Here is a 22,850-nt window from a genome sequence, read left to right on the forward strand (position 1 = left end):
TTTTTGTGTGGTATAACTGCCTGTCTTACAAGCAGATACATTTAAATTGCGAAAAATGCTAATTTTTGCAATTTTTCGCTAAATTTTGGTGTTTTTCACAATTAAATACTGAATGTATCGGGCAAATTTTGCCAGTAACATAAAGTCCAATGTGTCACGAGAAAACAATCTCAGAATCACTTGGATAGGTAAAAGCATTGCGGAGTTATTACCACATAAAGTGAAACATGTCAGATTTGAAAAATGAGGCTCTGTCAGGAAGGTCAAAAGTGCCCAAAGAGGGAAGGGGTTAATAGGTTGCAACATTTTATTAAAGTAGGTGAGGGCAATGTTATTCAATATGCATTTATTCCCATTGTGATTGAATCAATCAAGGGTTTTAGTTCTCAAAGTTAGGCGTCATGCACACTGTCGAATTATGGCTCTGTATAATCTTGTACGTAATTTTAATATGGCACCCACAGCAGTCTATGGGGACATACTATAACTTGGTATGCCTCCGATGTCATACAGAGGTATACAGACATTTTTTCTGTATGAAGCTAAAAAAAATGGTGCATTGTTTCTAGGGGAGAATATCTCGTAATATGGCGCTGTATGGAGACCCAACATGGCAGCACACAGCGAGTCTACAGCTCCGTAGTATAGAGCCCCAGGGACTCCATATGCCTCACTACAGTCTACTGCACATGGCTCAGCTACGTGCATGTGGCCTTAAAATAGCTTTACAGTAGTTTTAAAAGTTGACCATAAAGTTTGTATTGAAAGAACTTAAATGTTTGCATAACGCGGCCTTTCCTCCTCCATATATTTTTAATTATAGGGCAAGAGATTCATTGCAGCCAACTCTTATTATTGATATACCTGGAACAGATAAAAGGACGTTAACATACTTGTAAGCGTGCAATGATTTCACTTTACCCGCTCATTCATGTTAGAACGTGTTAAATCTAAGAATCATCCCAGTCTTATGAAATATAATTTTTTTTATTTAATGTACATCTAATTTCATTTTAATGGTACGACACAGCTTGTCTAACCAGTGAGTAAGCTGCATGAGAAATCCCAAAAGCAATGAATCTCCTCCTCATTTTTTTTTTTTATTATTCGTAGTTCAAGTTACATTACAAAAACAATTATCCTCCCGCTTTATAGTTTATGATGTTGTAAACTATCTTTTATTGTACATATGAATAATAGTTTACTTTACTGTCACCTTTATTTTAACCCCTCAAGGACGCGCCCTATTTTGGGCCTTCAGGACGCAGCAATTTTCTTCTCGTTTTTTCATCTCTGTATTCCAAGAGCCATAACTTTTTTTCTTTTCCAGTAGTTGTATCTGAATAGGGACTATTGTGGGCTGAGTTTTCATTTTATTAGTACAGTTTTGTGGTACATATAACTTATTATCTAAGATTTTTACTTTTTTGAGGGTGGAACCAGAAACATTTAATAAATTTGCTGTTCTTTGTTTTTTATTCTATTTTTTGGTCTTTATTCTACGGGTCCTTCTGATTGCGGCAATAATATATATGTATTTTTTTATAGTTTGCTATTTTTACTACATAAAATAATATGTAATGTAAAGTAGGAGTATTTTTATATTTGTATTTTTTATTATTAAAATGATTTATTTTTATACTTTTTTAACTTTTTTCTTGCCTCACTAGGGTATTTAATGATGTAATCATCTAATCGCTTCTATTAACGCACTATTGAGCACGGTATCTGAGGGATCTGAGTTATCTCGCTGTAAGAGTGAGATGTTGCCTGTATAAAACATCAGCAGCATCACTTTAACGTAGTATTAAGCAGTTTGCAGGAGCAACTGGTGAACCAAGTTCTCATATTATTTTTCCCTTCTATATAGCCATACGAGGGCTTGTTTTTTGCGGTACAAGTTGTAGTTTTTCATGGCACCATTTATTCTACCGCATAATGTATTGGGAAGCTGTAAAAAAATTATTTGCGATTACGCCATTTTTTGGGGGGTTTTGTTTTTACAGTATCCATCAGGCGATAAAAACTACATATTCACCTTATTCTACAGGTTGATACAATTACGACAATACTGAATTTATATGTTTTGTTTTATGTTTTGCCACTTTTAAAAAAATAAAACTATTATACAAAATTAAAAAAATCTTTTGTGTCGCCATGTTCTGAGAGCCATAACTTATTCATTTTTCCATCAATTTAGCAATGTGAGGGCTTAAATTTTGCAGGGCGATATTTACTGATACCAATTTGGGGTATATGCAACTTTTTGATCACTCTTTATTTAATTTTTTTGGAGCGCTATGGTGACCAAAAACCAGCAATTTGTGTGTTTTATATATATATTTCTTTAAGGCATTCACCGAGCGGATTAAACAACACTATATTGTGATAGTTCGGACTTTTGCGGACGCGGCGATACTAGTTATGTTAACTTTTCTTTTTTTAACATTGATTTAGGGAAAAAATGTGAAAAGGGGGGTTTTTTTGAACCTTTAATAGTTTCTTTTTTTTTGGAACATAACAAAAATCTTTATCTAACTGTTCTATTTTAAATCTAGTAAACCATTAATTATTGTATTTTAATAAAAAGTGTATCTAAGTCTATGACTTATCATATTAACGTACACAATAGGTGCATATAAAGGGTAACAAAGTAATGAAAAATAGTATAAATAAAATGTATTAAACAAACACATATATACACAAATACATTTCAGCATTAGTGAAGCTTATTAGATATAATGCACCATAACAAGAAATTATATACACATATTTGATAGTTTGAACCTTAACAACCTCTGCAATGACTGTACCAATTTGTTTTAGGTGTTAAACAAATGACTATTTTTTACATTTTGCCCTATTAAATAAATAAAATAGACATTTATATTTACTCCAAGCAATGAAACTACTACATAGACACTGAAACATAAAAAATATGGGAACTAGAATAACAAAAAAAAGGAATTTGGTCCTAAATTCTAAATTATCCTGGTTTGTAGAGATACCCAGTCGGACCGAATGTTCTTCTGTAGGATCTCTCAAACTATAGCTAGTTGAACAGCACCCTTATGTTCACTTATTGTCACCCAGTGTCTGCAGAGCCGATCTACAGGGATTGTCCACACCCTACTAAAACCTCTAAAACTTGAGAACCAAAACATAACTTTTTTTTTATGTGATTGTCTGGAATAATAAATTTTTCAACAAAAGCGGATACTGCTGCCTGGATGACTTTCTTTTGCTGAGGTTTCTTTTGTAGGATGGTGCCATGACTTTCAGACTACGGCTTACCTTCAGTGGCAATATGGGGAAAATTGTAGCCTGTAACTGGACACACAAACAGCACAGTCTAAATGGATGGAGCAGGTTGGCACAGCTGGTGACATCACCGTCTATTGTGATGTGGTGGGTTAGAGGGGAACGAAGAGAAGATTAGAATTAGATTTACCAATGCTGAATTTCACCTGTCCAGTCACCTTTGTACAACCTTTGAATGAAGACCTGGACTATAATACAGGCTGTTATGTAAATTATTAATAAAGTTATTCAACTTTTTATGAGAAGGAACTCTATATAAAAATTCTAAAATAATGTTCATAGGGAAGAATACTCTCTAAGAGGTTAAAAAGAGTTGCATGCAATTGAGTTATGTGAACTCAAAGCCAAAACTATAAAACGATGCCTTTGATGTCTTATTAACAGGTAATCCAAGGGCTTTCCCAAAACTGGATCTTCCAACTGGCACTCTACCAAGCATCAATTCTAATATTGTGAGCAATCACCTTTATTTGCCAGAAGGGTGTGTAGCCTGTTGTTATAGAATTCTCTGGTTGTGTGATCCAAAACCCAACACTGACATGTAGATGTTTTCCCTCTTTCTGAGTAACTCCATCAAGTCCAATCTAGCCCAAATAGGATTGATCTGAGACAGTGAAATCTCCCATTTGTCCAGTGAAACCTGTTTCATACATTTATATCATTGCTGAAATGTCAGCACCAGGAACTATGTAAAATTCACAATTTCCAGTATATATATATATATACACATATGTTTATATATATATATATATATATATATATATATATATATATACACATATATACAAATATATATATATATATATACATATATATATATATATATATATATATATATATATATATATATATATATACATATATATATATATATATATATATATATATATATATATATATATATATATATATATATATATATATATATATATGGATATACAAAAAATTCAGCAGCACCGGCAGCATGTGGGTGCGAGCCCTGTGGAACAGACCAATGTGCAGCGTTTCAGCTCTGTCCACTAGAGCCTTTCTGAAGGCATTTGATTCTCTGGAGTTGCTGCTCATTCTTTCAACTGATATATATATATATATATATATATATATATATATATATATATATATATATATACACTCCTCAACATTTAAATTGCAACACCAAGAAGGAAAAGTTTTGGAATTGTGAAAACCACAGGATCGATAGACATGTAAATAGTATGCAAATGATAAAAAAAGGGAAACAAAACATTCCAAACATCTTGATTTATTCAGCATCGAGTATGAGCGCCACACGCAGAAATACACGCACTTAAATGCCTTGGCATGCTATCAATTAGGTTATTAATGGTTGTCTGAGGGATGTTATGCCATGCTGAGTGCACTTGGGGAGGCAAATCATCAAGATTGGCTGCTGGCAGCTCCCCTTCCAATGACGTCCCAGATGTGCTCAATGGGAGACAAGTCTGGAGACGCTGCAGGCCATGGTAGCACATATAGGCCACGCAGGCTGCTCACAGTAGCATGAGCAACATGCGGTCTGGCGTTATCCTGTTGAAAAACGGCTTCTTCGACACTTTAGAGAAATGGCCTTAACACTGGTTCCATGACCAAATCAATGTAACGCTGAGCTGTTAGTGTATCTGAAATGAAGACTAGAGGGGTCCGGCTATCCTACATTATGCCACTCTAGCCCATAATCCCAGGAGTAGGACCGGTGTGATGTTCTCTTGTAAAGGCCTCTTCATGGCGCTGCCCAGATGGTCTCCAGACTAATCTCTGGCTATGATTGCGTCCAAGACAAAAGCAGGACTCATCACTGAAGAGGATATACCTCCATTCCAGCCTCCATTGCCGTCTTGCTGTGCACCATGATAAACTTTGGGAGCGGTGGTGTGTGGTCAATGGGACACCTGTAGCTGGATATCTGGCTCGTAGCCCAATGTCGTGCAGACGCCTTCTGATGGTTTGTGTCGAGACTGGTTGCTGCCCTAGGCTTGGGATGTAACATCCAATTTCAATTGCAGTACAGAATGGATCAATATGTGCCATTCTTCCAATCAGACGATTCGTCCATGCAGAGTTTTGCCTCTTGCTGTCATTCCTTTTCAATGTTGTTCTCCCAACCTCCGGGACACGCAATGCTGAACAGTGCTGACATCTCAGCCTAGGCGCATAGCAATCTGCCGGAGTGATAAACCAAGGTCTCTCAGTTCAGGGATTCTGTCCCTCTCAGTTTGCGACAAGTGACGATAACAGGCACGTCAACAAACAGGAGGCATCACACAATCATCCCACAACACTTGATCCGAATTTTGAGGTTTCATGCGGCTAAAAAACTTTGCTTTACATCTGGCTTATATGCCCCTGCCGTATGCCACAGATTGGAGCTAGGTACTTGAAAATTTTATCATTTGCAGATCTTAGCGACACCTGTTACTTCCTCGATTTGTATAACCTTACGACTTGTTCTTCTTGGCATTGCAACTCCAATGTTGAGAAGTGCATATATAAATATATATATATATATATATATATATATATAGAGTAGGCCCAAAGCAGGAAAAGTACTGTAAGGGTGGAATATCTCACTTAGTTTGTTGAGATGGGTGAGATGAATGAATCCAGGAAAGCTGTTGTTTTTTTCAGCAAACCTAGTATGCTGAGTTTTTTGTTAAATGTGTGTTCTGGGACTGGATTTCTATGGAATGGCAGGTAGGATAGGTAGTGGAAACTGTCATTCCCTTCCCCACATCAGTACAGGCATCACCTCTAGCTCAGTTAGCTTGAATAAAGCTACTGGGCTCATTACAGAGCCATAAAAGCTCTACAGTTCAGAGAGGGTCAGAGCCTGGAAATCCACACAAGGATAGCGTGGAAAGCATGATCCATGGAACACAGTTTTTTTTAGACTGCAATAAAGCCAAGTGTGGACTTTAAACATGTATCTACATCTACATTGTCAACGGTAACCACCTATACAGATCCAGACAATATATATATATATATATATATATATATATATATATATATGCATTACAATATGCTAGAAATTTATGGGGTAACGTTTAGTAGTGTTATGTCATATGTCCTCTAATAGTCAACATATGTAAGCACACTTTTTTACTTGGTAGAAATATTGGTCTTTTTTGTGTAAATATCCTCTAAGGCTCCTATCAAAGACAAGTTTACAGTAGATTTGCTTCAAATACAATTGGTCTTACTGTCACGTAGGGTGCGTGGACCCACTGGGCCATACCGCCTTGATGGTATGGCAGCTGGCCAACAGGACGCAGGTCACAGTCTATAGTTCGTATAGTGTACCTGTGGCAGCTCAGACAGTAGCAATGACAGGCTCAGCCTCGGCTGGGACTTAGGCAGCAGGCAGACGTCAGGCGTGGTGTAGCAGGACAGGTGTGGAATACAGCACAGCATGACTACAGGTCAGCACGGCACTTGACCAGGTAGCACAGGATACAGGTACAGGAACAGGGAACACTGGGAACTGGCAAACACTAGGAGACCATTTGCTAGACAAACTTACGACAACAACGCTCAGGCATGGGAGGAAGGGGCTGGGCCCTTCTTATAATCCAGGGTATTCATGGGCTAATTTTGACATTAAACTCTGATGCACTGGCCCTTTAAGAGCGGGGACGAGCATGCACGCGCACCCTACGGGACCCGGCCAAGGTAAGAGTAAGTGAGTGCTGGCACTCCTGAGGAAGAGACTGGGGCCTGCGCTCACAGACCCATGGCTGCGGCCGTCAGGAGGTGAATGAGCATGAGGGCCCGTGGCCATGGACATGAAAGTATCCCCCCCCTTACGCGCCCTCCTCTTGGGGCCAGAGCGGGAGAGAAACTTTTTCAGAAGGGTAGGACCTCTCTTCAGGACCAAACCCCTTCCAATCCATCAAATAAAAAGTTATTCTTCTTACCCTCTTGGTGTTCAAGATCTCCTTAACCTCGAAGGTGTCTGAAGGGCCGCTGGAGGCAACCGCAGGGCTAGGAGTCTTGGTATAGCGGTTCAGAACCACCGGCTGCAGGAGGGAGACATGGAAGGAATTGTGGATCTTGAGGGTAGGAGGCAGCCGAAGCTGCCAGGGAGGAAGACTTCCATATGAAGCCCCTCTCCAAGTTCTCCTTAACATAGGCGGACATGGACAGAGTCTCTGGCAAGGAGAGAGGATATACCCTACCCCGGGGAAGGGATGCACCAGGAATCAGCTCGATAGGACATTCATACGCTCAGTGTGGGAGCAGCGTCCTCTCTTGCTGAAGATGTCCAAAAATGCAGCATAATGACCAGGCAATCCTGCCAATGAACGAGGCAGAGGAGGCTGAACCAAACTAATCTGTACCATGCAATGGTTGTGACACTCGGGACCCCACTGGAGAACCTCTCCAGAGTTCCAGTCCAGGACTGGGGGATGTAGTCGGAGCCAAGGCAGGCCCAGCAGCACGGGGTTAACGGCCTTGGATAAGACAAAGAACGACAGAAGCTCGGAGTGAAGAGCTCCCACTTGGAGCCTCAGTGGCTTGGTCACAGCTATAACTGGGTCTGACAGAGGTAGTCCATTTATCGATGCAACCATCAACAACCTATCCAGAGGGGTAGTGGGTAATTGGAGAAGATCCACCAGGTCTCTACGAATGAAATTAGCAGCAGAGTTAGGAGTCTTGGTATAGCGGTTGAGAACCAGCGGCTTCAGGAGGGAGACATGGAAGGAGTTGGGGATCTTGAGGGTAGGAGGCAGCAGAAGCTTGTAGGTGACAGGGTGGGTCTGCTGTAGGATCTCGAAGCAAATTTGTATGATGTCACCCTCAGTCGGATATTCCTAGAATATCAAGATGTCATCAAGATAGACCACAACACAAACATAGAGGAGGTCACGGAAAATGTCATTAACGAATTCCTGGAAGATTTCGGGAGCATTACACAGGCTGAAGGGCATTACTAGATATTCATAGTGTCCATCACGGGTGTTAAATGCAGTCTTCCATTCGTCACCCCAGCGAATCCGGATTAGGTTGTAAGCCCCATGCAAGTCCAGTTTGGAAAAAATCTTGGCACCACATATATACGATCAAACAGTTCTGAGATCAGTGGCAATGGGTACTTATTTTTCACCGTGATCTGGTTGAGACCCCGGTAGTCAATACAAGGATGTAGGGAACCATCCTTTTTCTTGACGAGGTAGAACCCGGCTCCTGCCGGGGAGGAAGGCTTCCGTATGAAGCCCCTCTCCAAGTTCTCCTTAACATTGGCAGACATGGACAGAGTCTCTGGCAAGGAGAGAGGATATACCTTACCACAGGGAAGGGATGCACCAGGAATCAGCTCGATAGGACAGTCATACGCCCCGGTGTGGGGGCAGCGTCTCCGCCTCCCTCTTGCTGAAGACGTCCGAAAATGCAGCATAATGACCAGGCAATCCAGATACGCAGAGACCCGATGCGTTCTCTCGCCGGACACTATGGTCACGGGTATGGACAATTTAAACGGAAGTCCCTCTTTACCCAAGGTTGTTTCTGCTAGCAACCCTAGGCTTTGGGACTTTTGGGGACACAGACGCACAAGATGGCCTCCGCGGCCGCAATATAGACAGGGTCCCAAAGTGCGTCTGCATTGTCTCTCCTGGGTAGATATCTTAAACTGGTCCATCCTCACACATTCCTTAGGAGGATTGGCATCAGAAGACAGCATGAGTTGCTGCAAAGTAGGGACCGGATTAGGAAGACCACCCTCCCGACAAGCTTCTTGGGGCCGTTCTCGGATCCTTATATCAATCCAGGCAGCCAGAAGGATGAGGTCATCCAGGGTAGATGATAGATCTCGAGCGGCAAGCTCGTCCTTAATCTTAGGAGACAGTCCCTGCCAGAATGTAGCCACCAGGGCCTCATTGTTCCACAACAGCCCAGGGTGCTGAAGTGGATGGTGTATGCGCCCACGGAGGCGTAGGTTCAGCAAGGAGGCTGCTGCAGATAAGACCCGTCCAGGCTCCTCAAACACCGTGCAAAATGTCTGGAGGAACCCCTGGAAGTCACGGGTCTCTGGTCCTTGTCTCTCCCAGATAGGATTCACCCATGCAAGGGCCCTGCCTGTGAGGAGAGAGATGATAAAAGCGACCCTTGCGCCCTCAGACGGAAATGCCCTTGCATATAGGCTGAAGTTGATCTGGCACTGGTTCAAAAATCCACGACAGGTCCCTGCATCTCCATCATAGCGCTCAGGAATTGCCAAAGAAAATCGATGATCCACACCGCCAGGAGGTGTGGTCTGAGAATCAACACTGCCAGGAGGTGTAGTAGGAGGAACGGCAGCTTGTGCCTCCTGCCGACGTACGGGAATGTTCAAGGCCTGGAGGAGTTGGTCCAGTCGAGACCGGAGGTCCAGCATATCCGTCCACATCTCTTGTGATATCATCTTGGTCTTGGATCGACCAACGGGGTCCATGGCTTGAGCGTAGTCACGTAGGGTGCGTGGAACCACTGCGCCGTACCACCCTGATGGTATATAAAATAAATGACCTATTTGTACATTTAGGAACAAACCAAATGTTAGAACTGGTAACCAGAAACAGATGGTTTGATGTAAACCAAGTATCGTCTTGGTGCATTGACCTATGAGAACCCAAGTCTAGCCTATAAATGAAGGTCAATTAACACTTAATTGGAAATATGAAAAAAGGTTTATTTGACATACATATGAAGTACATAAATAAAAATAGAACCATGCAGTGCAAAAAGATGTCCTGCAGGCGGAAGCAACATGGGAAATAAGGTGTATCATATAATAAATAGATATATTGCCATAAAGTAACGTGATGCTGTTTCTATGTTCCTACCTAAATCAATGTGTATAGATGTAATAACATAGAAAAGAGCCAAATATACGGCCATAGAACAGCTTACCCATGTGTATATGCTCCAACAGCCTGCAGAGACACCACCCTGATGGTATAGCAGCTGTCCAATAGGACACAGGTCACAGTCTATAGTTCGTATAGTGTACCTGTGGCAGCTCGGACAGTAGCAATGACAGGCTCGGCTGGGACTTAGGCAGCAGGCAGACGTCAGGCGTGGTGTAGCAGGAGAGGCGTGGAATACAGCACAGCATGACTACAGCTCAGTACGGCACTTGTCCAGGTAGCACGGGATACAGGTACAGGGACGGGGAACCCTGGGAACTGGAAAACACTAGGAGACCATTTGCTAGACAAACTTAGGGTATGACAACAACACTCAGGCATGGGAGGAAGGGGCTGGGCCCTTGTTATAGTCCAGGGTACTCATGGGCTAATTTCTACGGGACCCGGCCAAGGTAAGCGGAAGTGAGCGCTGACGTCTCCTGAGGAGGAGACTGGGACCAGCGCTCGCAGACCCATGGTTGCGGCCGTCAGTAGGTGAGTGAGCCTGATGGCCCGCGGCCATGGACATGACACATACAGTTGATTCTATGGTTTGTTCTAACAATTATCCAAGAATCCAGTCTTGTAGATGGTTACCAGTCTCCTCAAACAATTGATTTTCAGTGTAGCTTCCAACAATCATACAAAGTAATTCATAGTTTTGCTGTTTAATTCGAATTGGTTGTAGTGGAATATATCATATATCTGTAAGGTGGGGGTGGTAATGGTGTTCTGAAGCCCCGCAGGACTGTCACGGAAAAACATGAAACGAAGCAGGAAGTTAGCATATACACTTCAACGTTTGCTTTCAGCTTAACATTATATACAGTTTGTTTTCCGTTGCTAATGGTGCATTCAACCACAAATATTATATACATTCTTCCCAGTGTGGGAGGCACAGCATGTGGTTACAACTATATACAGGTAGAGCATGCTGTCAAGATGGCTGGCTTGTTGTTCTTTGTGACTAGCAGAGTTAGGGCCAGGGGCACATCACCCTTGGTACATGGGAATGTCTACTCAGGCTTAGTAAGTCGCAAGATGGTGACTGTGTCTGTGCGGTTCGGGACTCTCGCTTCTTTTGTAGTTGGTGGTGGCTGGCTGCTAACTTAGAAGACTCTTATAGACCTATTGTATGAGAACCGGCTATTTCTAAGTCATTTTCATGCGGCTGGACACTGCATGCTCTTTGCCTATACCGAACGTTTCCTTTACGTACCTCCTCTAACCACCTTGCTAGCTCTCTTCACAGAGTGGGCCCAACCATTGCTGGCTCTCCAGGACCCTGTTGCAGCTCTGATCCTAGCTCAGAAACAACCTAGCCCTGTTCTCAACAGTCCTCAGTTCCAGCTCTTTACTCATACATAGCCTTTTCTTAGTCCAGTCCATCACAACAACGAAATGGCAAGATGCTCACTCTCTCAAAAGCCACCATACTCTCCTCTCTTCCCTAGACAGTATGCAGATCAGGTCCCTCCTAGCTCTCTCTTAAAGTGTAGCTAAATGTTTGACAAACTTCTGACATGTCACAGTGACATGTCAGTAGTTTATATTGGTGGGGGTCCGAGCACTGACACCCCCACCAATCTCTAGAACGAAGCAGCTGAAGCGCTCGCGTGAGCGCTCAGCCGCTTCGTGTCCGGCTTTTTCCAGAAAGCCGATGTATCGGTGTACGGGATCATAGACTTTCTATTGAGTCCGTACACAGATACATTTATTTCCGGAAATGGCCGAACAGACACGAAGCGGCTAAGCGCTCAGGCGAGCACTTCAGCTGCTTCGTTCTAGAGATTGGTGGGGGTCTCAGTGGCTGGACCCCCACCAATCCATACTTCTGACATGTCACTATGACATGTCAGAAGTTTGTCAAACGTTTAGCTACACTTTAACACTGAAAACTATTTGGCGGGCTCACTGCTCTTTCATATACACAGCGCCACCCCCAGTTTTGATGACGCACATACGTGCATGCACTATCACTCTGTTAGAAAACTTACCAAATGCAGCCTAACGTGGTTAGGCTTAATTTATATCAACGCCATCATTGCACACACCGTCTTCGTTGTCAGATAAACAACCATCTTCTCTATGCAGACTGTGTTTTCCCATATTGCCAGATCTTGGCTAGCGAATCCAAGACACAAGTACCACCTGAATTGGGGGAAGCTATAGCACAGCCACATCTCAACTATGCAATACATCCACATGATAACGTTTAAACACACAGTATCACATTAAAAAAATAGAACAATACAATACAATGGCCCTGTTCTCTTGGAAATGTGATTCTTATATCTGACATGTCTACACTTTATAATAATATATTTGACTCATTTGTGTCAACGTGATCCCTGTAAACTGTCAATATTTCACATCATATTTTGTCTACACTGTAGCCTGTTTTTTTGACAGGACACAAAATTGTAGCCTGTCCAATCAAAAAGCAGGATTCAAAGATCTTTGATTTTTTTTGTCTTTTGTTTTACAAAGGAAGTCAATGCCTGTTGCATCCTCTCCTTTAACTTGCATTTCATATACAAAAGCAAGAATAAAAAGGACAGAAAGGAAAGGATGGACGAAATGTGATGATAAGTGGGTCTAATCCATACCTTTCAGAAGAAACATTTGAATGTCATGATAGCAATATCGGATGAAGATATATTATGCTGCTGTTGATGAAGATGATGATGATGATGATGACACATCCCATGATGTCACTCAGTATGCAGTACTAGATAACTGAAATGAGATTGATCAATTTCCAAATGTGTATTGTACATTCTCACAAAGAAGAGGAAATGTTTTGTCCCCAGAAAAAGATGATGTTTCGAATTCTTTATTTTTTTAAAGATGATCCCTACACGTATTTGCAATGTAGACACTTCTGTGGATTAGATATGGATTCTTTTTAGACATTTATGTATTAGCAGGGTCTTTGAAAGTTCTTTATGGACTAGTGGCCTAAAATTGCCTAATATAAATGTACTAGCAGGCAAAGCATTTCATGTAATAGAAGGGGCCAGACAGCTGCATACAGTTCCATTGGGGCCCTTATTCCGATCACAACAGCAAGCAAGCTAGTTACATTACATTTCTCCTTGCAAAGCGGAGCAATATTTGTCATTAATTTTAGTACATTTGTCAATTATACTCTGAGCATGTACCTAGACCTATCCAAATTGTTTCAAGTGATTCACCAATTCTCCAAATTTGCCAATAAGCAGATTCAATAGTCCATTGATAGCAATAGGAGAATCGATTCTCTTAGGATTCTCCTAATTGCACCAAAAGCAATTCCTAAACCTGGCAAAATCTATTTTCTCAAGGTGTCCTAGTAGCTGGCGAATCGCAACCTAAATCTGTCAAATTCAATTAAGCGAAAACATTCCTTCATCTCTACATGTGGCCACTCCATCTCTCTGGATTCATTCTGCCGGATGAGAAGTGGCAATAGGAGTGCAGTAAATATTTACATACATCTTATCCAAAGGGCTAAATATCTCCACAGATCCCTATGATGGTATGTTACATTCATGAATGACTTGTTAGCAGAGAAATATTCTCCTGCAAGTTCAGAGCTCATGGACAGAGATAACATAAAAAAAATAGAGTATACCTAGTGCTCATTTATTTTTTTCTATTAATGTATAATTAATATAATGTAAGTTAATATAAACTTAAAGGGGTATAATGAAAAGTTATATAATTTTCCAATATTATTTCTCTATCAATTCCTTGTGGTATTTAAGATCTTTGCTTGCTGATATTCAATGGGACCCATGTATTGTTTACGTCCTGTGGAGAGAATTGTATCCACCGGAAGTAATCAATGAATGACAGCAAGCACAGGTTTTAAAAACTATAAGGAAGTGATAAAGAAAGTACAGTATATTGGAAAATTATTTACCTTTTCATTATACAGCAAATAACATTTATTTGTTTAAACCATAATACACTTTTTAAGGTGACTTCACTTTTCGCTACCTACTGAAAAGTCAATGTCATATGAGCTATATTGATAGCAGCTCCATCAGGCGATCAAGCAAATTTTCAAGCTAAGAGCCTAAAAAAATGCAAGGTGCTAGTAGTGCACCCCAAGACTCTAACATCAAATTTTTCAACGATTTGTATGTCCACACTGAGACTTGATTTTAGCTTTTCCTTAATCTTCAGGGATAGTTTTCTAAACTTTTTGCAAACACCATCTAAGTGATTCCAAACAAACTATGATGTTGAAGTCTGGGATCTGGTTGCCTAGTCCATTGTTCTAATAACACTCTCAGATATTTTAGAAGACGCTCTCTGCTTTAAATCAAAGAGGAGTCTTGAGCAGGGGACATTCATCTATGATGTTTATATGCCCTAATACTACCTAATAGTACTGTCTATCGAATGGTTACAGTTTGGGTGGATTCCTAGGTCTTGCGCTTTATAAGGAAGTCAATTTTAATGCTTTTTCAAATTGCAGCTTCGTAAACCCTATCTTTTTAATGTTTTTTTTTTTTTACTTTCTCCTTAAGCATGTGAACTTCTTTTTAATCTAATCTCACTTTGCATTTTAGAGGTACATGATAAAGGAATTTGCAAGGCAGATATGGTATCTTTAAGGCTTCTTTCACATCTGCTGTAGGGCTCCGTTCCGTCAGAGCTTTCCGTCGGAAAGGAGCCCTGACAGACACAAATGGAAACCACAGGTTTCCGTCTCCATCACCATCGATTTCAATCATGACGGATCCGGTTGCCAATGGTTTCCGTTTGCCTCAGTTGTGTAAGGGTTCCGTCGTTTTGACAGAATCAATAGCGTAGTCGACTACGCTACTGATTCCTGCTGAAATCTTCGGTTTCCATCTGTGTCAGTCAGGGTCAGAACGGAACGCTGGTGCAGATATGAACGAAACCTAAGCAATTGCCTGTGTGAATGTTAGTGTCTCTTTGAAGGATCACACAATGTCTTTGGAAACAACTTACAAGTAGATGTAAATCTCCTTCACCACTCAATGTCCACCATGCTTAATTTAGTGCGACTTTCCACATTGTCACAAGTACTTAGGCCTTTTTCTATGATATGCTGAATAAATGGGAAGCCCTGGTGCCTTGTATTTCCTCTGTATCTTTGGGAACACTTTTTGCTGGGAGACCCCAGTTGTAACTAGGTGGCTTTAACCCCTTCCCGACATTTGCCGTACATGTACGTCATGGAAAGCATTGACTTCCCGCATCTTGCCGTACATGTACGTCAAATGCAGAAGGGGTTACCGTATCAAAAATAAAAGTTTTAAAGTAAAGATGGCTGCTGTTCATAACAGCAGGACATCTGTACACGATGCCCAGGGGGGTGTCGCCTCCCCCCCGCATCGGCGATCGCCGCCATTGGCCGTTCAATTCAGACCGGCCAATTGCGGCTGTTTGCGGCTTTTGCCAATCACTGTGCCACAGGGCACAGTGATATGGTGGTGATTGGTGCTGTCTAGGACAGCACCAATGACTACCATGTTCCGTGTAAAAAATGGCGGTGATGCCAGCCCCCAGATCGCTATGGTTGGTCGGTCAGCACCGACCGACCAATCGCAGCCATGGCGGGTGTTTGAAACACCCTACACCAGCCCTGCCCACCTCATTCCGGTTAGGAACGGTGAGCAGAGCTGGTGTGACCGTCTGTGAAGCCAACTTACCGAATCTGAGGCCTTCTGTGCTGCGATCCTGCTGTGACGTCTTCATCCGACTGCTTCCTGCAGAAGAGTGAACCGTCATCATCATCAACTGTGCTGCTGCTGATTTTTTTTTTTTTTAGCAGCAGCACTTGTTTTTTTTCCTAAACTTCTTATCCCTGTACCCTCCCCCCCCATCCCACCCTCCCCATCTTTCCCTTTTTACGTCCTGCGGCCGCCGAGTGCGGATCAGTGACCGCCATCACTGACCGCCAATTTTTGGCACAGGACTTCCTTTTTTTTTGTATTTTGCACCTCCCTGTGTGCGCCCTGCGGCCACTGAGTGCTGATCAGTGACCGCCATCACTGATCAGCATCCGTGGTAATTTTTTTTATTTTTTGGCCTTTTTTATTACTGCACCTTTTTTTTGCGTGCGCCCTGCGGCTACTGAGTGCTGAGTCTAATAATCAGCCTCAGTGGTAATTTGTTTACGCAGGTTTTTTTTTGGCCTTTTTTTCTTCATTTTATAAAACTGTAAAAAAAAAAGACTAGCATTAGAGTAGCGGACGTTTACTGACGTCCGTTTTGTAAAAAAAGATATATAGCAGAAGTTCTAGCTATATATTTTTTTATACAGTTTGAATAAATTGACTTCTTATAGTTAGCGTCCATTTAGTGACGGACATTTAGTTCGTTCACTAAATTTTTGATAGCGTAGCGACAGTTAGTATAAATTTATAGCGTTATAGTCAGCGTCCGTTTAGTGACGGACATTCAGTTTTTTTTAACTGAAGTTCGTTCACTAAATTTTTGATAGCGTAGCGACAGTTAGTATAAATTTACATCTTATAGTCAGCGTCCGTTTAGTGACGGACATTCAGTTTTTTTTAACTGAAGTTCGTTCACTAAATTTTTGATAGCGTAGCGACAGTTAGTATAAATTTACATCTTATAGTCAGCATCCGTTTAGTGACGGACATTCAGTTTTTTTTTAACTGAAGTTCGTTCACTAAATTTTTGATAGCGTAGCGACAGTTAGTATAAATTTATAGCGTTATAGTCAGTGTCCGTTTAGTGACGAACATTCAGTTTTTTTTAACTGAAGTTCGTTCACTAAATTTTTGATAGCGTAGCGACAGTTAGTATAAATTTATAGCGTTATAGTCAGCGTCCGTTTAGTGACGAACATTCAGTTTTTTTTAACTGAAGTTTGTTCACTAAATTTTTGATAGCGTAGCGACAGTTTTAGTATAAATTTACATCTTATAGTCAGCGTCCATTTAGTGACATACATTCAGTTTTTTTTAACTGAAATTTGTTCACTAAATTTCTGATAGCGTAGCGACACAGTTGTAGCTCAGTTTTTTTTACAGTTCTATATTGAACGTTCAATAAATTTCTTTCTCCTAAATTTTTCTTATTCTTCTCTTCTTTTTCTTTTTTTTTTCCTATAAATTTCATATTACACGTGTAAAAGCACAACATACACAACCACCTCTATAAAGAGTATTACACGTGTTGAAGCACTACATACCCCCCTAATAAAAATGGCCCAATCATCTCAAAGGCTCTACTCCGCTGAGGAGGCATACGCCATCCTGGCCTCTGACACTGAATCGGCCAGCGAGGGAGAAGAGGAAATTGCCCCATTCATCTTGACCTCATCATCCTCATCCAGTGATGAGGAACCCCCGCAAAGACGCCCCAGGACATCAGCTGAGGCAACCCCCCAAATGAGCGATACCCTGTGGAACCCACCCCCTGATAATTATGAGCCTCACATTCCAGATTTCACAGGGAGCTCTGGAATTCTATTTGAGACTGTAGGCCTCGCAGAAATTCACTATTTCAATCTGTTTTTCACTGAGGATTTTGTTAATGTAATGGCGGCCCAAACAAATTTATATGCCCAACAATTTTTAGCCCAAAACCCCACGTCATCATTTGCTAGGTGGACCCCCATAGAGGCAGCGGAGATGATGAAATTTTGGGGCCTTGTCCTACATATGGGCCTAGTAAAAAAACCAGAGATTAGGCAATACTGGAGTGCGGACATTTTATACAGCACCCCATTATACCACATGGCAATGACCCGGGCACGATTTGAAATTATTCTGAAATTTTTGCATTATAATGATAATGCACAGTGCCCGCCCCGTGATGACCCCACATACGACCGCCTATTCAAAATCAGGCCAATGATTGATTATTTCTGCACCAAATTTCAGGAAGTGTACACCCCCGAAAAGAACATAGCAATAGACGAGTCCCTTGTACATTTTAAGGGGAGACTAAAATTCCGCCAATACCTGCCAAGCAAGAGGGCGAGGTATGGAATTAAAATGTACAAGCTGTGCGAGAGCAGCTCAGGGTACACCTACAGGTTTCGGGTTTATGAAGGGAAGGACACCAGGATAGAACCTCCAGAATGCCCCCCTGTCCTGGGAGTTAGTGGAAAAATAGTGTGGGACTTGATGCACCCACTGCTGGACCAGGGTTATCACCTTTACGTGGATAACTTCTATACCAGCATCCCACTATTTAAATGCCTCTCCACCAGAAGTACTGTAGCATGCGGCACCGTGCGCAAAAATCAGAGAGGCCTCTCTAAAAATCTGATTGGGCAACCCCTAAGAAAAGGAGAAAGCAGGGCACTACACAGCGATAACTTGTTGCTGGTCAAGTATAAGGACAAGAGGGACGTCCTTATGTTGACCACAATACACGGTAGTGGCATCACCCCTGTCCCTGTCCGAGGTAGCACCACAATGACCCCCAAGCCAGACTGCATCCTCGGCTACAATAAGTACATGGGAGGTGTTGATCTCTCTGATCAAGTACTGAAGCCGTACAGTGCCATGCGTAAAACAAAGACGTGGTACAAAAAGCTGGCCGTGCACGTGGTACAGATGGCATTGTATAACGCTTACGTGCTATACCGATGTGCAGGCCGGACAGGGACATTCCTTCAGTTTCAAGAAGCGGTTATCAAGGCCCTTGTATTTGGGGACCAGGAAGGGGAGAGCCCCAGTACTTCTAGAAGCGATGGTCCACGTATTGTACCAGGGCAACACTTTCCTGGCGAAATCCCCCCCACTGGTAAAAAGGGAAGGAGCCAAAAAAGGTGTAAAGTGTGTTACAACAGAGGGAGAAGACGAGACACAACTTATCATTGTGAAACCTGTCCCGACAAACCTGGCCTGTGCATAAAAGAGTGCTTCAAAGTTTATCACACATCCATGGATTTTAATTGAAACATTTTTTTAAATGCTCACTATACCCCTAGATAATTTACTCAAGGGGTGTAGTTTCCAAAATGGGGTCACTTGTGGGGGGGTTCTACTGTTTTGACCCCTCAGGGGCTTTGCAAATGCGACATGGCCACCGCAAACCATTCCAGTTACATTTGAACTCCAAATGGTGTTCTTTCCCTTCTGAGCCCTGCCGTGTGTCCAAACAGCCGTTTATGACCACATGTGGGGTACTGTTTTACTCAGGATAAACTGCTCTACAAATGTTGTGGTGCTTTTTCTCCTTTAGTCCTTGTGGGAATGAAAAAAAATTTTGCTAAACCTACGTTTTATTGGTTAAAATTTACATTTTCATTTTCACGGCCTACTTCCAATAAATTCTGCAAAAAGCCTGTGGGGTCAAAATGCTCACTATACCCCTAGATAATTTACTCAAGGGGTGTAGTTTCCAAAATGGGGTCACTTGTGGGGGGGTTCTACTGTTTTGACCCCTCAGGGGCTTTGCAAATGCGACATGGCCACCGCAAACCATTCCAGTTACATTTGAACTCCAAATGGTGTTCTTTCCCTTCTGAGCCCTGCCGTGTGTCCAAACAGCCGTTTATGACCACATGTGGGGTACTGTTTTACTCAGGATAAACTGCTCTACAAATGTTGTGGTGCTTTTTCTCCTTTAGTCCTTGTGGGAATGAAAAAAAATTTTGCTAAACCTACGTTTTATTGGTTAAAATTTACATTTTCATTTTCACGGCCTACTTCCAATAAATTCTGCAAAAAGCCTGTGGGGTCAAAATGCTCACTATACCCCTAGATAATTTACTCAAGGGGTGTAGTTTCCAAAATGGGGTCACTTGTGGGGGGGTTCCACTGTTTTGACCCCTCAGGGGCTTTGCAAATGCGACATGGCCACCGCAAACCATTCCAGTTACATTTGAACTCCAAATGGTGTTCTTTCCCTTCTGAGCCCTGCCGTGTGTCCAAACAGCCGTTTATGACCACATGTGGGGTACTGTTTTACTCAGGATAAACTGCTCTACAAATGTTGTGGTGCTTTTTCTCCTTTAGTCCTTGTGGGAATGAAAAAAAATTTTGCTAAACCTACGTTTTATTGGTTAAAATTTACATTTTCATTTTCACGGCCTACTTCCAATAAATTCTGCAAAAAGCCTGTGGGGTCAAAATGCTCACTATACCCCTAGATAATTTCCTCAAGGGGTGTAGTTTCCAAAATGGGGTCACTTGTGGGGGGTTTCCACTGTTTTGTGCCCTCAGGGGCTTTGCAAATGCGACATGGCCTCCGCAAACCATTCCTGCTAAATTTGAGCTCCAAAAGCCAAATGGGGTTCCTTCCCTTCTAAGCCCTGCCGTGTGTCCAAACAGCAGTCTATGATCAAATGTGGGGTACTGTTTTACTCGGGACAAACTGCTCTACAAATGTTGTGGTGCTTTTTCTCTTTTAGTCCTTGTGGAAATGAAAAAAAATGAGCTAAACCTACGTTTTATTGGGAAAAATGTAGATTTTCATTTTCACATCCTACTTCCAATAATTTCTGCAAAAAATTTGTGGGGTCAAAATGCTCACTATACCCCTAGATAATTTCCTCAAGGGGTGTAGTTTCCAAAATGGGGTCACTTGTGGGGGGTTTCCACTGTTTTGTGCCCTCAGGGGCTTTGCAAATGCGACATGGCATCCGCAAACCATTCCTGCTAAATTTGAGCTCCAAAAGCCAAATGGGGTTCCTTCCCTTCTAAGCCCTGCCATGTGTCCAAACAGCAGTCTATGATCAAATGTGGGGTACTGTTTTACTCGGGACAAACTGCTCTACAAATGTTGTGGTGCTTTTTCTCTTTTAGTCCTTGTGGAAATGAAAAAAAAATGAGCTAAACCTACGTTTTATTGTGAAAAATGTAGATTTTCATTTTCACATCCTACTTCCAATAATTTCTGCAAAAAACCTGTGGGGTCAAAATGCTCACTATACCCCTAGATAATTTCCTCAAGGGGTGTAGTTTCCAAAATGGGGTCACTTGTGGGCGGTTTCCACTGTTTTGGCACCGCAAGAGTCCTTCAAACCGGATATGGTGCCTAAAATATATTGTAATAAAAACAAGGCCCCAAAATCCTCAAGGTGCTCCTTTGCTTCGGAGGCCTGTGTTTCAGTCCATAAGCACGCTAGGGCGACATGTGGGATATTTCTAAAAACTGCAGAATCTGGGCAATAAATATTGAGTTGCATTTTTCTGGTGAAACTTTCTGTGTTACACAAAAAATGGATTCAAAATGAATTTCTGCAAAAAAAAACGAAATTTATAAATTTCCCCTCTATATTGCTTTCATTCCTGTGAAACGTCTAAAGGGTTAAAACACTTTCTGAATGCTGTTTTGAATACTTTGAGGGGTGCAGTTTTTAAAATGGGGTGACTTTTTGGGGGTTTCTAATATATAAGGCCCTCAAAGCCACTTCAGAACTGAACTGGCCCCTGTAAAAATAGCCTTTTGAAATTTTCTTGAAAATGTGAGAAATTGCTGCTAAAGTTCTAAGCCTTGTAACGTCCTAGAAAAATAAAAGGATGTTCAAAAAACGATGCCAAACTAAAGTAGACACATGGGGGATGTTAATTAGCAACAATTTTGTGTGTTATAACTGCCTGTCTTACAAGCAGATACATTTAAATTGATAAAAATGCTATTTTTTGCAATTTTTCACTATATTTTGGTGTTTTTCACAATTAAATACTGAATGTATCGGGCAAATTTTGCCAGTAACATAAAGTCCAATGTGTCACGAGAAAACAATCTCAGAATCGCTTGGATAGGTACAAGCATTCCGACGTTATTACCACATAAAGTGAAACATGTCAGATTTGAAAAATGAGGCTTGGTCAGGAAGGTCAAAAGTGGCTAAAGAGGGAAGGGGTTAAGATTGGAAGAATAGGAGAGTTAAAGTTGCAGTAGGGTGCACAAAAGGGTAGAAATGTAACGCTGATAAATATTATTCTTAGTGTTTGATGCTTTATATAATTTTTGATAAATATTTCCTGCTTATTTTTCTAATGCTGGTACTAAGAGGTTGTCTGAACTCGAAAACCCTTTCCTTATGCCATATTAGGGCAGATGAACATCGTAAATGGGCTTCCCACTTGGGACCTCCCTCTATGAGTAGAGACACTAATAAGCATCTGCTCTCACTCTGGCGGCCCCTGTCCATCCACATATCCTTTGAATTGCCGCATATCATACTACATGTCCCTGTAGCAGCAGCTGCAGTAGAAATGAGCAGCTGACTACAACTTCCCCTGGCAAAATCAGCTGTTTGCCAGGATCTCAAGAAGGTAAACCCCCGGTGATCAGATTATGGCCATGGCTGCTCTCATATTAAAGGGGTTGTCTGTGATGAGAATACCCTTTTAACAGCCGTCATGAAATTAAAGAAGTGACAGTCTAATCTCTGACATAGAATTGTACATAACTCTCATCTGCATTTTCTTACTACCACATTGCCGACCTGAACTGAAAACTATTACAAAATAACGGATTATAGACATGGTTTTATTTCAGCACATTGTGTTAATTTGTTTTTTAAACTTTAGATTATTAGGTGTCACTCAAAATCAAAGGCCAATATTTCATCATATTTATTTATTTTTGTCTATTTCATCATGTTCTGAATTCAAGCAGGGTAAGTCAATGACTGTCAAAGTTACTCAACATTTAATTAAAATA

Source organism: Rhinoderma darwinii, chromosome 3 (assembly GCF_050947455.1).
Source record: "Rhinoderma darwinii isolate aRhiDar2 chromosome 3, aRhiDar2.hap1, whole genome shotgun sequence".
Classification (NCBI taxonomy): Eukaryota; Metazoa; Chordata; class Amphibia; order Anura; family Rhinodermatidae; genus Rhinoderma; species Rhinoderma darwinii.